The sequence below is a fragment of the Acipenser ruthenus genome, chromosome 18, assembly GCF_902713425.1.
Source record: "Acipenser ruthenus chromosome 18, fAciRut3.2 maternal haplotype, whole genome shotgun sequence".
NCBI classification, from domain to species: Eukaryota; Metazoa; Chordata; class Actinopteri; order Acipenseriformes; family Acipenseridae; genus Acipenser; species Acipenser ruthenus.
The window spans coordinates 6,957,486-6,972,996 of NC_081206.1; the positions used below are offsets into that span (position 1 = coordinate 6,957,486).

At 35.4% G+C, this 15,511-nt stretch overlaps 1 protein-coding gene across 1 annotated transcript in view; it reads left to right on the plus strand.

Annotated features, from left to right (window-relative positions):
* The first annotated feature begins 2,390 nt into the window (after positions 1 to 2,390).
* Positions 2,391 to 15,511, plus strand: part of LOC131696502 (zinc finger protein PLAGL2-like) — a 36,037-nt gene continuing 22,916 nt past the window's right edge. Inside the window, exon 1 of the mRNA XM_058991050.1 lies at positions 2,391 to 2,575. The gene's annotated coding sequence lies outside the window, so the exon portion shown is untranslated. The remainder of the gene's footprint in view (positions 2,576 to 15,511) is intronic.

A 15,511-nucleotide genomic window follows, 5' to 3' on the forward strand; every position in this document is an offset into this window, starting at 1 on the left:
TTATTGTAAATTGCATACAAGAAAACTGTGAATGTTTTCTCTCATGTATACCTGTGTAGTTTCTTACAAGTCTTACAACAGCAACAGTACATTTTATTTTAGCATTTAATTTTACACTGGATGTACATGCTTATAGTAAATATGTGAGTTAAACAAACAAATAAAAAATAACCTCTTAAAATGTGTTTGTTAAATTAATGTTATGTTTGTTTATGTCCTTCAAAAAGGAAAACTCTATGTGAATCAGCTTTGAATATCTGTAAAAGTACACCAATAGTGATACAATAAGTCACTAAAGTTAAAAGAACAAAGCTTAGAGATAAGAAAGGATTTCCTATGCAGTTGCTCACACACTAAAACATTACAAAATACACCCAGGTATACAGGAATAGGAAATAATGATATTATGCAATCCGAGTGAAGAAAAGCCGTACATTATATTTCATCCTTTTTATGTGTTTAAAACACATTTTCAGTGTTAATAATATAACAGAACATATGCTTCCATTTCTTACAAACGAAACAATACAACTTATGAAAAGCACAGTTTACTGAATAAGAACACAAAACTCTTAAGCATCAGACGGTGTTTGGCTTTTCTTGTGTCAGATAGCATACATGTAATATTATCGAATACCTGCATACTGTTCAGGTGCTGGTGATTGTTTGAATAGTAACACACAATACCTTCATAGAAACTGCTGGCTGCTGTTTTAAAAAAAGCACCGACCTCTAAAATCCATAAAGTAAATTCAATATATTTTGATATAAAAACATAAACACAATTAAGCTGTAACAGAATACTCGTTCTAAACCAAATGTAAAAACTTTTAAACCATCAAGATTGTGATTTAAATAAGTTGAACATTGATGGTTTTTTTTTTCTAAACTGGAAAATAAACTGTAATTGTCATTTTAAAGTTATTTAAAGTATTTTTTTTTATGAATTATGAATGGTTTTTCCTTTGAGAAAGAACTAATGCAATCTTCTCTAAGCAAAAGCCCAGTTAACATGCTAGCAAAAAGTGTTTATCTGACATATGTGTGCAGAAAGTTACTGGCAACAAATAAAATAAACATATTTGTTAACATGTTAAAACTTTTCTGTGAAAGGTAAATTAGACTCAACTGGTAAACCCAGCTATCTTTATGGAACCCACTTTCCTGAGTTGACCACACAATTATGATTGTGATTTAAATGTATTGAACAATGGTGAGGAGTGAGGAAAGGAGCTGGAAGTAATTCTTTACAGCCCTAAGGACAAAAATACTGTGCAGACCACCTCACAGAAGCAACCCCCAAGGGCCTAACCTTATTGCAACTAAATGTTATTTATTTACTAGTGGAATTGTCATTTTGAACAGAAAAAACATACATAATAATTACACATATTGGAATGGTAAATGTGTCAGCAAATATTTTTTTTTGTTCCAGAAATATATTCCTTGCTTCTTTTTACCACTGCCTGTGGCCTGTTCATGTAAAAGGTGAATGTAATTTGTTACATTTTTATTTAAACGTTGTAAGGTTCAAGCACCCCCCTGACACACGCTTAAAAGGATTCATGTTTATCTTATTGATGTTATTAAATGCGTGCAAAATTCGTTGTAAATGTATTGTTGTTATTATTATTATTATTATTTTTTTAAAAACGACAATAACAACAACAATAATAATAATAATCATAATAATTTTGAATTATAACGAATAAAAGCATATTTCAGTCGAGCTGTTGACGTCAGACAGTCAGGTGTAAGTGAAACCATGAAACAAAACAAAGCAATCAAACCAACCAGAAACACGTTGCAGACTAATATGGTAAAATAAGAGAACAAACCACCCCTGAACTATTGTGATCTCCATCACACATTTGAAATATGTAACCATTTCTTGACTAAAAGGCATACGTTAATGACTATAATTTATAATATATCTGGTATACAATTAAAATGTATTACAATGCATATTATACATGACTTGACGTAAAATTAAAACGTATTTGAACCGCCAATATCTTCAACCTGACATTTATACTCATAAGCAGACCTTTTCCGGCGATTTATACATGTTGCACCGCTGTTGCGTGCTACGATTCAAAATTAATGTGCTTTACTATGGTTCCATACATTAAAAGCATATTAGGAACCGCTCAGTAACTTGTTTACATTATTGTTTGATTTATAGCTACGTTATGACGACTAAGATGTTTAAAATTCAGTGTTGCTAGATTGTAACATTGTGGTTATTTTTGTTTCAAGTAAGGTATTTAACACAGGCGATTGTTAATTATTTTTTTCAAAAAAAACGTTTTGCTTATTTTTTGTTATTTATTTATTATTTAGAAGTACATTCAACGCCACCAAAAAGTTTACCAGCCCTGTAAAAAAAAGTTTGTGAAAGTTCCTGACGTCACTCCCACAATGCTCCCGCTCCATAGCTGTAGTGCAGCAGCCTGGGGGAGAAGAGACTTTCAGGGCCTGAAAAAAGAAAAAATACTGAAAAAAATTGGAAAAAATAATAAAATCACATATCGAGGAGAGAAAGACTCAGAAAGGCGACGTGGGAGATCCCACGGTAGGTTTGCGTTTGGTCTGGGTTAAAATGGTGCAGGGGTTCCCTGTGAAATTGACCAGTGAAGTGCTGGAAACTTTTTGTTGGGCAACTGTGCTCTTTTTGTAAGTCTTCCTAATGTGGCTTCAGTTAGGCTAAGGTTTTATTATGGGGTCTGGAGATCTGTTTTTCGCGGGGGATCGGATGGTAATCCCCATCTATTAAATTGCTTAAAATGTTTTGGCCGATTTAAAAAAAAAAAAAATAAGTGTAGCTTCAGGTGGAAAGAAAGGTATTTAAAATTATTATTTCGCTTAACCGTGGACGAGCATCTGGGGTATTTAATTGTTAATTACGTGATCGAGTTTTCTGTTTGTCGGAAAATGTGCAGTTTTACTGTTTCTCGGCATTAGTCAGAATACTTATCTTTTGCAATTCAATATGTTGTTCAAGTATTTGTAAAGGGTGTCAACTTTGATCAGATAATACATTTTTAAGCATTTAATATGTATTTACCTTACTGAGGACCATGCCTCTGCAGTCAGATAGAGATTCTAGGGCGGTTGTGCTTCATTTTATTTAATCACAGTTATTTTTAAACCGTGCAAAATAGCGAACTGGCTTGGCTAAATTGTTTTTGTTATTGTTCAAGTGTGCTATTTTTATCCCGATACTTTTAACGATACATCGAAAAAGTAGCGTTTTCTTTAAACAAACAAACAAACAAATTTTTTTTTAAAACAAATTCCGATTAAACATTTTTTTGGTGTAATAAAACGATTATCTGTTCGGTGTTTAGAACATAATTTGGTGGTTTTGGTTTCAATTTGCTGATTTAAGATATTGATTTTTTTTAAATTCTTTTATTCTGTTCTGTTTCTGTAAACGCAGGGAGGGAGGTGTTGCTTGCTGTTTTGAAGAGAAACATGATTTTAGTAACATTGTAAACGTCTGTGTAAATCTCTCATGCATCTAATACATTTTTTTCTTCAGCACGCTTTTTAAATCATGTTTTCTTTTAAGATTTAGCAGTTGACGCGGCTTTGAAATTAATTGTGCTACTTCTCAGGGGGTTTTCCAGTAAATGTTACCATAAGGTCGAGCAATAAGCAGTTCATTTTATTCTTAAATAAAAAAGGAACAAAAGGTCTCCTTCGGTGCAATGCAACCTTTTCTTACGTGTGGCGGTGTTCAGCAGTTTCTCTTTATAGTAGAAGATCAATCGTGATCTTATTGCAAATTAAATTATTCCTTTGTCGAACTGAAATACCCATGTAAAAGAATGTTCAGCGTTTGAAAAGGACAGGCATATCTGATACAAATACCACGGTGCTGGCACTGGTGCTGTGCAGAATCTTACAGGACTTCATTAACGAAGTGTTACATAAACAGATGGTGTATTGGATAGAGCTTAGTGGTACTGGTCAATAAGCAATATTAAATATTGGATTCTTGTTTGGTGTTTTTAAACGTTGTAAATGGGTGTTTTTTACTTGTTCCAAAAGAAGCTAAATTATTAGCTCCTAAAAGTAATTTTATAAGAAATGTTTAAAGCCAATCGTAATTGTAACAATGCTTTTAAAATAGTCCTCAGTCCATCTCCCCTAACACTTTTATAGTTTGCGTAGGGAATAGTAAAGCTGAGATGAAGCATAACAAATATACAAAACACTTAATGTCTCTTTTGAGAAAGCATTTAAAGCAAGGCCGTCTGGATATGTTGAACTGTGACAGAAGGAAGCCAAACAAACCTATTCCAGAGCCCCAGGCTACTCAACAAGGACATGGAAATGGGATTGTATTAAAACAATGGCTTTCCTATTGACACTGCAATGCCAGTTGAAACAGATAGTAAGATGTATTCTTTTACTTGAAAAGAATTGACTGTGCCTTGCTGAGCACACCATTAGATCCTTAACTGAAAAAAAGGAAATATGTTAATTGTGAAGAAATTACATTGAGTTGTTGATTAGTAATTGGATTTAGCAGTTTTTGTACAGTTCTATTTAAAAATAAGTTATATGGATTTTGCACTTTTGTAAAAACTGTAAGTAAATGCAAAATAAAAAAAATACCCACAAAGGTATAGCCCATTTTCTTAAAAAATAAAAAAAAAAATCCATTTCAGTATCGAGTCATTTCAGGAAAAAAAACCTGTGGTAATGGGGGATTTTCTGGCGTTTACAAATCCAATAAGTAGAAGATTGAAGCATGTGTTGTTAGACTACTGTGGGATTAGAATTGGGAAGTATGTTTCAGATTGGGTTTCCAGTGAGTTTACCTAGCCAGGAAGAAATAGTCTCATCTCTGATTTTACTGTTTACAGAATTGTTTTGAATACACAACCACAAAACAAGCTATTGGTAGTTTTAAGTTTGTCCTTGTTGTTCTTGCTACTTTTTAAAGGGCTAAATCCCTACAAATATATTCCTGAAATAAGCCACTTCAAACGTCCACAGCATCCTTTTCTGCCCCCCCCCCCCCCTCAAACAGCCATTGCAGTAAAGTTAGGTGTACAGTAGGTTATGTCTTTAGGTAATGCAGTGGAATTGTCAGGATTAAAATGTGTTTTGAAAGTACAGCTTGGAAGATCTCTCCCTTCCCAGCAGCGTGTTAGTTCTGGTCTTCTTGTTTTGAGATTTCAAACTGATCCTCTTTAAAATATCTTTTTCTGTAGTGGTGTGTTGCTGGAACATGCACCTGTCACATGCTTTTCTATTTGATATGTTATCTTATGGGAGGGAACTATGTCCTGCTGTCAATCTGTTTGGGTGTTTATTCTGTAGAGGGAGAGGGGTCTTTTAAACCCTCCTGTAATTTCAAGTACAAGTGATCTAGTCTTCTGTGGACTGTTTGTAACCACCAATCCTTTTGTACGTTGGCTTAACGAGAGAAGAGTCCAGGTTATTATAAAACTGGTACAGTCTTGTACGTGAAGTGATTCTTTCACTTTTATTCTGTAAAATGGGGAAATAAATTAATTAGAAATTGTCATTTTAAAAGCTCCTTCGTGCCCTAATTGGGTTGTCAGTTGTAATGCACTAATTGCACTGGAGCAACAATTTTAGTAAGTAAATCTGCCCTTTTTTAAAATATTTTTTTTAGTTTCACAAATATTAAAACAGTACGTCTGAGTTGTTTAATGGAATTTGGCTTGTGCTCAGAGCCACAGCCTCGGCTTGTATATTAGTGTTTGTTCTCAATCTCTTTTGTGTACACCATCGACATTCTAACTGTACTTATAGTATTCAACGTCTAAAATAGTAAGAGGAAGATGTTAGATGTTTGAGCCACGTACTGTAACAGCAAATGAAGGGATCATTCACTTGATAAGTCTTTGAAGCATAATATATTATTTGTGTGCACAGCAGGTGTCGTCAAGATTAATTCTTACTTATATAGGATTTTAATGAAGCGGTGCAGTGGGTTTGAGTATTTGAAGACCATGTACAGCAGTACCCACAAATCAAAACCAGATCAATCCTTCTGTACCTGTCATTTTTATTGCCTAGATACAAGAACAGAACGAATAAAAACAAGACGAATAACAGCATTTTTTGTGTTGTTTTCAATAGATGTTGAGCAAATAAGAGCTGTTAAATTTATATTTCTGTTTTGAAAAGACGACCAAAATGCTGAAACCTCAGGGGTCTCTTCAGGGTTTTAGTTTTTTTCCTTGTGTTTTATCTTATTTTGGTGTTTATGTTGTTGACCAGTATTTGATTAGAAAAGCCACAGCATCTTACTCCTAATCAGCGTGCTTCTATTTCACAATGATTTGATGAGCATGGCCCTCTGAATATCTAACACTGTACATTTGCATTGAAATATTTCCCCAGTTTTCTTAAAGCATAAACAAACTGTTGCTAGTGCAAATAATACAGGAAGAAACCAACTTGGGTGCAAATAGAATATTACAGGTCGCATTTTGAATCCTGTACATGTCCCAGTGTATGAAATGAGTGAAACAAAACAAATGAAAACTATGATAATTTGCTATCAGGTTGTGTCCAAGAAACCTAGCCAGCTGCAAAATTAAGAACATGTGTAATTTCCACAAAGCTTTGCCATACATTTTTTGTGTGTTTATTGCAGTGTATTTTTTTTTTTTTAAATACCGTTTTAAAAAACAAAACAACATTTTTGAAAGGTTAATAGTAATAGGAGACTATATGTATACACAATCTGAAGGTCACAGTGTAATATGCATCCCAATACATGTAACGTCCAGGTGGGGTACTTTGTATGCTGTGTAAAAAGATAAGGCATGATGTAGGTGTTCACATTAACTATACAAAACTACAAGTTGCCCTGTATCTTAAATTGCACCCCTTTACTAAGATACTCTCTTTCATGCAATCATTTCCCCCGGAGGGCTAAGCTTATTATTGCTTGCCTCCCTTTGAATTTGCAGTCTTTAGATTTTTTCAGAATATGCAAATGATTCTAATACTATGTAAACTGCATCCTGGTACTTTTTGCTGCAAGTCACATGGCCAGATTGCAGCTTGACCACAGGAGTGAGTTTGAGCCTCCACACATGAAGTGAATAGGTACTGGGACGCAGTCACAGCTTGTCATTATAATGTTTAGAGGAGCTGCATGCTTCAGGTGTAAAACACAGGCAAAGAATCAACACTGAACATGAGAAGGGGGACTGATAACATAACATAGTTCTAAGAACTAATTTAACACCTTAGTTGATGAAGTGGCTGTACATGTTACTTTACTGCGCCCTTGTATAGATCTATAAAGGGGCAGATATCAATCTCATTGTAAAGCTGTATTTTTTAAATGTATTTTAATAAAGGGGTCAATATCTGCACGATTAATATGATCATATGCTTATGTACTTGAAGGTCACAATTTGAAATTGATAATAATCAGTATTTATGTTGAAACAGGCTTTGCAGAGACTTTAAACCTAGCAGATCTTTAGTTTATCAGGGAAACTCGTTAAGGTTTGACACACGTACAAGGTTAAGAAAATTGTTTTAATTCGTGTTAATATTATGAAAGGAGTAAATATTATTTAAGTTCAAAGTTAAAGCTGATATGCTGTTTATTTCACAACAAACAGATTACATAAAAAACGATGGTAGCTGTTACAACTCCTCTGTCTTCAACATGTGTACCATGTGCATCTGGTGTAAACCTGCAGAACAGTTTTTGAAATGCATGCAATCTGCAGCAACAGCAGCAGTTCAATAGCAGTGACAGTAATCGCTGACGTGCTGTGAGTTTAAATGGCTGTGCATGAAGAATCCCAATGCAGAGGCATTTTCTTCAAGCATGCAACGCCACTGTATTCTGTATGGTGAAATAACTTGCATTAATATCTGGGTTGTCCACTTTCAGTGCAATCTTCAGTATCTGGTTTGGGTTTGGATGCACTTTCAAGATTAAAATAAATTCCACACAGATATTGGTGCAATGCCATTTAAATCACTTTTAAATCTAAATACTGCAACAAATGTTTTATTTTTTCTTACATGCTTCAATTGCTGTAATTTTTCGTACCAATTAAAAGTACTTCAGGCATCCCGTCTTGCACTGCATTTCTAGACCGCCCTAATTTAAAATTACATTAAACCTTTGGTTTTTGAATTGGTCTTTTTTTCCAGCAGTGTTATGTCATTCTTGCTTTTTCTCAAAGGCATTTTTCTGTGTGATCCAGGAAACTCTCCTTTGCCCCTTGACCCCAGTGGTGACCTACATATTTATACTGTGCATTTAGATTGCTGCAGTAACCAGAGACGGTGTATGAATCGCAGCTTTTTAGAGGTGTTATTTTCTTAGTCTATTTTGGGTTAAATACTTTTTTCCTTTACAGTAAGATTTTACACACAAGTAGTTATTGAAAGCTGTGTTTAAAACCAGTCCATGACATAGACTGACGGCACCAAAAAATGATTTAGTTTTTCGTTTTCTTCAGGAAAGCAGTTCTCCAAATGTACATTTTTTGTATCTTTATATGGCAGCAACAAATACAAAACTAACCATGTTTTGTGACAAGGGTATGTCTAAAATAAGTCGTTTTTGTGCTATTGTGGGCTTCATTTGAGTTATTTTTTTCATTTGGGTTTTAAATACCTGATTACTTGTTTCCACCAGCCATTGTCAACGCAGTCAGGTGTTAAAAGAACTAGATTTAAAAGGCGTCTGATCTGGAACGAAAATAAATCTGCTTTCAAATCGTACAGATACGCAGAACTGCAAATGGAACTTCAATTTATTTATTTATTTTTTAATCCCACTGAAAAAGTGCTTGTGTTTCTGTGTTTCACATTTTTCACACATCCAGGCAGATAGTCAGTCAGTGTGGTTAGCAAGTGTGTACAGTACTGATTCTACATGGATAACAGATTAATTTAGGAGATGTGCAGAAAACACAATGCTTCAAACTGAAGGAGTCTTGGTTCTTCCCCACAGGGATTGGGTGGTTGGTATGAAACAAGGAAAATATTTCTCCCATGTGAGAAATCATCCAGAGAGCAACACAACATGCCCAAAACCCAGATACATCACACACGCACAGCTATATGGCAAGCCAAATTATCATTTAGAGATATCTCAAATTCATTTATAGATATCTCTAAATATTTGAAAATATCTCTAAATATTTGAAGATATCTCTAAATATTTGAAGATATCTTCAAATATTTAAAGATATCTCTAAATCATTTAAAGATATCTAAAATACATTTAGAGATATCTCAAAATGATTTACAGATATATTTAAATTGAGCTTTAAATGAGATATCTAAAATGCATTTTTAGATATCTTTAAATCATTTTAAGATATCTCTAAATGTTTGAGATATCTTGAAATACTTTTCAGATATCTGTAAATCATTTAGAGATATCTCTAAATAATGTCCTGTTCATTTAAAGATATCTCTAAATCATTTAAAGATATCTCTAAATCATTTGAAGATATCTTCAAATAACTTCCTGTTCATTTAGAGATATCTCTAAATCATTTAGAGATATCTCAAAATAACTTCCTGTTCGTTTAGAGATATCTCTAAATCATTTGAAGATATCTTCAAATGAACAGGAAGCTATTTCGAGATATCTGGAAATGACTTCCTGTGAAAATGCTCTATGTTTTTAATGGACTTCCTGTCTATTTAAAGATATCTTCAAATGAACAGGAAGTTATTTAGAGATATCTCCTAAATGATTTAGAGATATCTCTAAATGAACAGGAAGTTATTTAAAGATATCTTCAAATGATTTGCAGATATCTTTAAATGAACAGGACGTTATTTTAAGATATCTTCAAATGATTTACAGATATCTTTAAATGAACAGGACGTTATTTTAAGATATCTTCAAATGATTTACAGATATCTTTAAATAATATGTGGATTTGGCTAGCATGGTGCACCAAACTGTCATTTAGAGATATCTTAAAATGAGGGTTTTAAAGATATCTGTAAATTATTTGAAGATATCTTGAAATAACTTCCTGTTCATTTAGAGATATCTCTAAAACATTTGAAGATATCTTCAAATGAACAGGAAGCTATTTCGAGATATCTGGAAATGACTTCCTGTGAAAATGCTTTATGTCTTCAATTGACTTCCTGTCTATTTAAAGATATCTTCAAATGAACAGGAAGTTATTTAGAGATATCTAAATGATTTAGAGATATCTCTAAATGAACAGGAAGTTATTTGAAGATATCTTCAAATGATTTACAGATATCTTTAAATGAACAGGACGTTATTTGAAGATATCTTTAAATGATTTACAGATATCTTTAAATGAACAGGAAGTTATTTAGAGATGTCTTTAAATGATTTAGAGATATCTTTAAAACCCTCATTTTAAGATATCTCTAAATGACAGTTTGGCGTGCCATGCTAGCACAATCCACACGGTTTCCATAGTATTTAAAGATATCTGTAAATCAATTTGAGATATCTTTATTTCATTTTTAGATATCTCAAATTGATTTACAGATATCTTTAAATTAATTTGAGATATCTTAAAAACTACACAATTAAAGATATCTGGAATTCAATTTAAGATATCTGGAAATGTTTTACAGATATCTCTAAATATTTCAAGATATCTTAAAATGCAATTTGAGATATCTCTAAATGATAATTTGGCTTGCCATAGCCATACAGCTACGAACATAGCATAATGCGCATGGTTTGAAAAAAGTATCATTCTATTGGTCAATGTGGGCCCAATGGAGCCTGCCATGTGGGTATCTATAGCAACGCTTCCATTTGGAATGGAATGCTTTGCAGGGCTGCCATTTTCCATCCTGTTCCAAGCCTGAATTGTTGCATAAAGGTTTACAAACATAAACATTTTGAACAGTCGGTACGGTCTCTACAGCATGTCCAATTCCTCCTGTGTGTCCCCTTGCATCATTAATTGGCAGTGTCCAATCCAGCACACTGGTTATGTTAAAATGTCTGTTACCAAGACTAGTGCTGGGACAACTAGTCAGGTTTGTTTGTATTCGTTCATATAACAGAATTTATAAATAACTGTATCAAAGATATCGTACAAAGAAAATGCCTTAACAACATCTTAATAACCCAGAGTCTACTGGACATTAGTATTTACTTTCCTTAGTAGGTAACTTTGATAGAGTACCAAAGAGTAATACAGTACAAATTATCTTTTTTTTCCAGGTCCTGAAACCAGGTTTAAGAGGAAATTTAAATTTGGTTGTGAAATGTGTTATTTGCTTTACGTGAGACCACACAGACCAATATTTGAGACCCTGAAATATTGAATGGTCAGTATTCTGTACCCGAGAGCTCTCTGGCTGACAATAGTGCGGGCAATTTTCAAATGAAAAATGTTAGTTATACTGAACAAAAGGAGCGGTGAGTATAAGTAAGGTAGCCCAAGATTAGTGGTAACCAGGGTTTGTAGATGCAGTACTTTGGCTTTCCAGGTTGATGGCGTTCTATTGTTGTTGCTTGGTTGTGGACTGACAGCTATGTTAAAAATGTTTGGAGGTTACGGGGTTAAGCCTTATATAAAGAGTTTGCTGGGTATTGAGTTGCCACAAACAGATCAGCAACCTATCTTTTATATTCCACTGAAACTCGGTTGTGTTTTCATGTTTGTTTTAACTTCATTTCTGCCACTGGCCTTTTTTGTACCGTACATCCGTTTCAGATTATACATATTATAAAGAGCACATGTTTGGTTGCTCGTGGATAATGCACATCTTTCAAAATAACAAGCAAAGTAGCAGTACACAATTTTAAGCTAGTTGCTACTGCATGCAAATAGGAGTAGAGGATTGGGATTTATAGCTGTGCTTCTGACACGCTCCTCAAAGAATCTGCCACATACCTTTCCATCAAAGCCCTTTTTACAGGAAACCCTGCCTCAGTTTGTGGGGAGCAGAACATTGAAAAATTGGCTTTGTAACCAGACACTTGGATCTAAAATAGCAAGCCCTGTCTGCAAAGGGTTAACATGTGTGCTAGAAATTGACTTCAGAACTTCTGATTAGAAAAGGTGTTCTTTAGTCAATGAATTAGCTGAAAAAATTTGAGGTAAACAAAAATGTTAGGAGTGTAGTTTGAGGAAAGTAATGAACCCTGAAGTGGTACACAGTGCTGGATCTGAGGTGGTTAACAGGGAGCAATGCATTTATTTGCCACTTACTATAGCCAGATATCTTTGAAGGAATGTTTGAAGCAATAGTCCATGGGTTTACCCACAATGTACTGGTCCTACACAATGGTTTGGATGTGCTTTTTCCAATATTACGCTGTATGGTTGCTCTGGGAAGTTGGTAAACCTGACATTTATACAGGTAGTGACATAGGGACCTCTTGTGAGTATCACATGGAAGGAAACAAGACTCCCATTGCATACTATAGCAATTTGATCCATTCCTGTTTTTACAGCGAGACACACCTGAGCTTGTTACCTGTACATTGTGGCTAATGAAGCTCGTAGTAAATCCTGAAATGGGTGAAACTGCTATGCAATAGGAGTGTTATTTTCATCCCTGTATCAATCAATGTTTAGTTGAAGATTTCACGAAAGCGTGTGATTGGGTATTTGTCCACCATTGATTAGTTAAAGCTGCATGTTTACTGCCACAGCACTGTTACAGTGAATATCCTTGAGGTCTCGGTGAGAATAAGAAGAGCTCCCAATTCAGGTACAATTAATGCCATGCAGCAAACAATAGTATAATCAGGACTGCGCGGTGAAAGATCTTCGACTTCTGGCTCATCAATAGCACTTATAAAGCAAGTTAAATACAGATCTTCATGCAGTTGGAAAATATTAAAGTGCACGGTTCTTACTAAGAACATGTCGGAGCATGTCAACGGTGGGCAGTGGAAACATGCAAGCTGTATGTAAAGTCTTGTTTGTAGTGGGCCCCTGGTTTGACTGAGAGGGTACAGTGACTCGCTTATGGTCGCTGAGTCAGTCGCTGAGCTATAAGCCCAGGATATCCTGACTTGTATTACCGCTGCTTATTTATATACAGTATTACTTTAGGAAACGTTTAACTTTGGCATTACGTGACTCACTCCTCTATTTGAAGGGCTTTAATGTTTTTGATATGACACATGTGTAGTTTTTAGGCCTAAAGAAATGAGTCGGTTTTCCACTTCCCCAGAATGCGGTCCACTTCAGCGGTAATGACTCGTATTGATCATTATCTCTCTGCTTTTGTTTCCTGTGATCTGTAACATCCCAATCCGTTCCAGAACTTGGCAAAAATATTTGGTATCTTCTACAATGTAATTGGCAAATGTGTGGTTAGCTTTAGACCGCTTTTAACATTGGAAGCCTTTCAGGTCATTTTGCTTCAAATAATAAAGTACTATTTCGAAATAGTTAACCCTACACATGTCTTTCTAAGTGTTCAATTTTAATGAATTTGTTACCAAGCCTGCAGAAGCTCTCTAATGTAATCATTTGTTGCTGCTATTTGCTAATTGATGCATTTTTACTGGCAACTGTTATGAGTTATTTCTATTCTTGGTAGGGGATGTATGTTGTATGTTCCTGCCCGTATTCTGAAAGGTCATTGATAGACTGATACTGAAATTTTTCCCTCCTGTGTAAGAGTCCCCTCAGAAGGTTTGAGTCACACTGGTTAAATGCATTGTACACTTGGTTTATGCATTGTAAAGTACCTGCTGTCTCTCAAACTGTCGAACCAGCATTTCCATTGCCTCAGTAGGCTGAAGCAGAAGCAGGTGATGGATTCAGGGCTGAGTAAGCTACTCTAATGTATTGTTTCTCATCCCGAATCAATGTGGATTGAGGGGAGGTTATCCTAAAGGGGACTAAAGGCAGATCCCAATCCCAGCCCCCTTGCTGTACTGTACCATTAATTGGACCTGTGTTGCAGCGTTCTCCAGCACAAACTGTAGAGCACGATTGCTAGGTTTTCTCCTTTAGAGAGGAAAAAGAGAGACACCAAATGTTAACAAACTGTGCTCTCTTCTACTCAAATACCAGGACAAAAAAAATGAAACTGGACTGACGACTAGGAGTCCTTTTTCAACCTCTCCAGCGTCGGTGTGAAGCTTTTAGTTTGATTGAAGGTCCTTTTCTGCGGTCTGCAGTGTGAAAGCTGTCCTAATTGAATGATAAAGTGCCAGGAGAAGGAGCCTGGTGAATGGCTAACAATGCCATGCCTGTGTGTGGTAGAGGGATTTTGGTACACGTCCAGCCTTCCGCTCTCCACTCCCAAGAGGGGTCTATTATTATCCTCTCTGCTGGACTCTGTCATGTGGCCCCGGCCTGGCCAATCGGTGACCACGCTTGCACTGCCCATGCGGCTTCAATGGCCTTGGTTTCAAGGAATTGATTTTTAGTGGTTTCTCCACTGCTGTGCAAATTTATAATCCGTGGCCGCATAATTTTCTACTTTGGGAAAGGCAGTTTTCGTCTAGTTTCCAGGGTCTGTAGAGCAGGTATAGCCAGTGAACATACTGTAAGTGTGATGTACAGTATACAGCACCATAAAAATTCCAGGCAGAACAGTAAACATGGATGGAAATCAGACTCCTATTGCAAGGCAGTTTTTCCCATTCCAAGTTAATAGTTTTAATAGCTAGATTACCTGCAGTGCATTAGTCACACACTCAGGCAGGTCCAGATTAACCCATCACTGGGCCCTAGGCAAGCATACACTTGCAGGCCCCCTACCCCTGAACAAACAGACACATATGCACACACCTCTGTATATATATTATCACCTTTATAACTAGTCCTCCACCCTTTTACAACAGTTATAAGTCTCAGTTTTAAGTTATTATGAACGACTGAATGAATCTGACGGAATTAAACTGCGTTAAATCCTCTAGCACAGCTCGACCAATGACTTCTCCTGTTACTGAATAAAAAGGCAACAGTTCAAACAAACCAGGAACACCATGAAGTTGAAAAAAGGTAATATATAGAAGGGTGCTCAAACTTTAGTTCATGAACAGTAGCTCCACAATAGTCCATGAAAATAAGTAGTAAAAAACAAACCTACCTGTGCATTGTTGTGCAGTTAAATACGTTGCTGTTTACTGCACGCAAAATCGTCAATGTTTCCTTGTGTTTTTTTTTTGTTCATTGGGTGGGGGTTGACTCGCTTCATTAAAGAAAATACCCTTTTCTCCAATGTTTTGGCATAGATGTAAGTTCAGGTATCACATATGGTAGATTTCTGTACCCTATAGATTTCTGTACTCTTGAGGATTCCACGTCGACACGGCTGCATTTTTCCAAAGATCGCTGGACGTGAACGCTTGATGTTTCAGAACAGTATTTGCATGTAATAAAATGAAAATGTGTTTTAAAAGAACGTTTATAAGGTTACTTTAATCAAGGGTTTTGTGTATTGAGCAACGCAGGAGGCTGAACGTACTGTAGATCTAGAAAATCAGTGGGGGTTAAATGGGTTATTTTATTTTGCCACAGAATTAGTTTTGTCTTGTTTACAATGT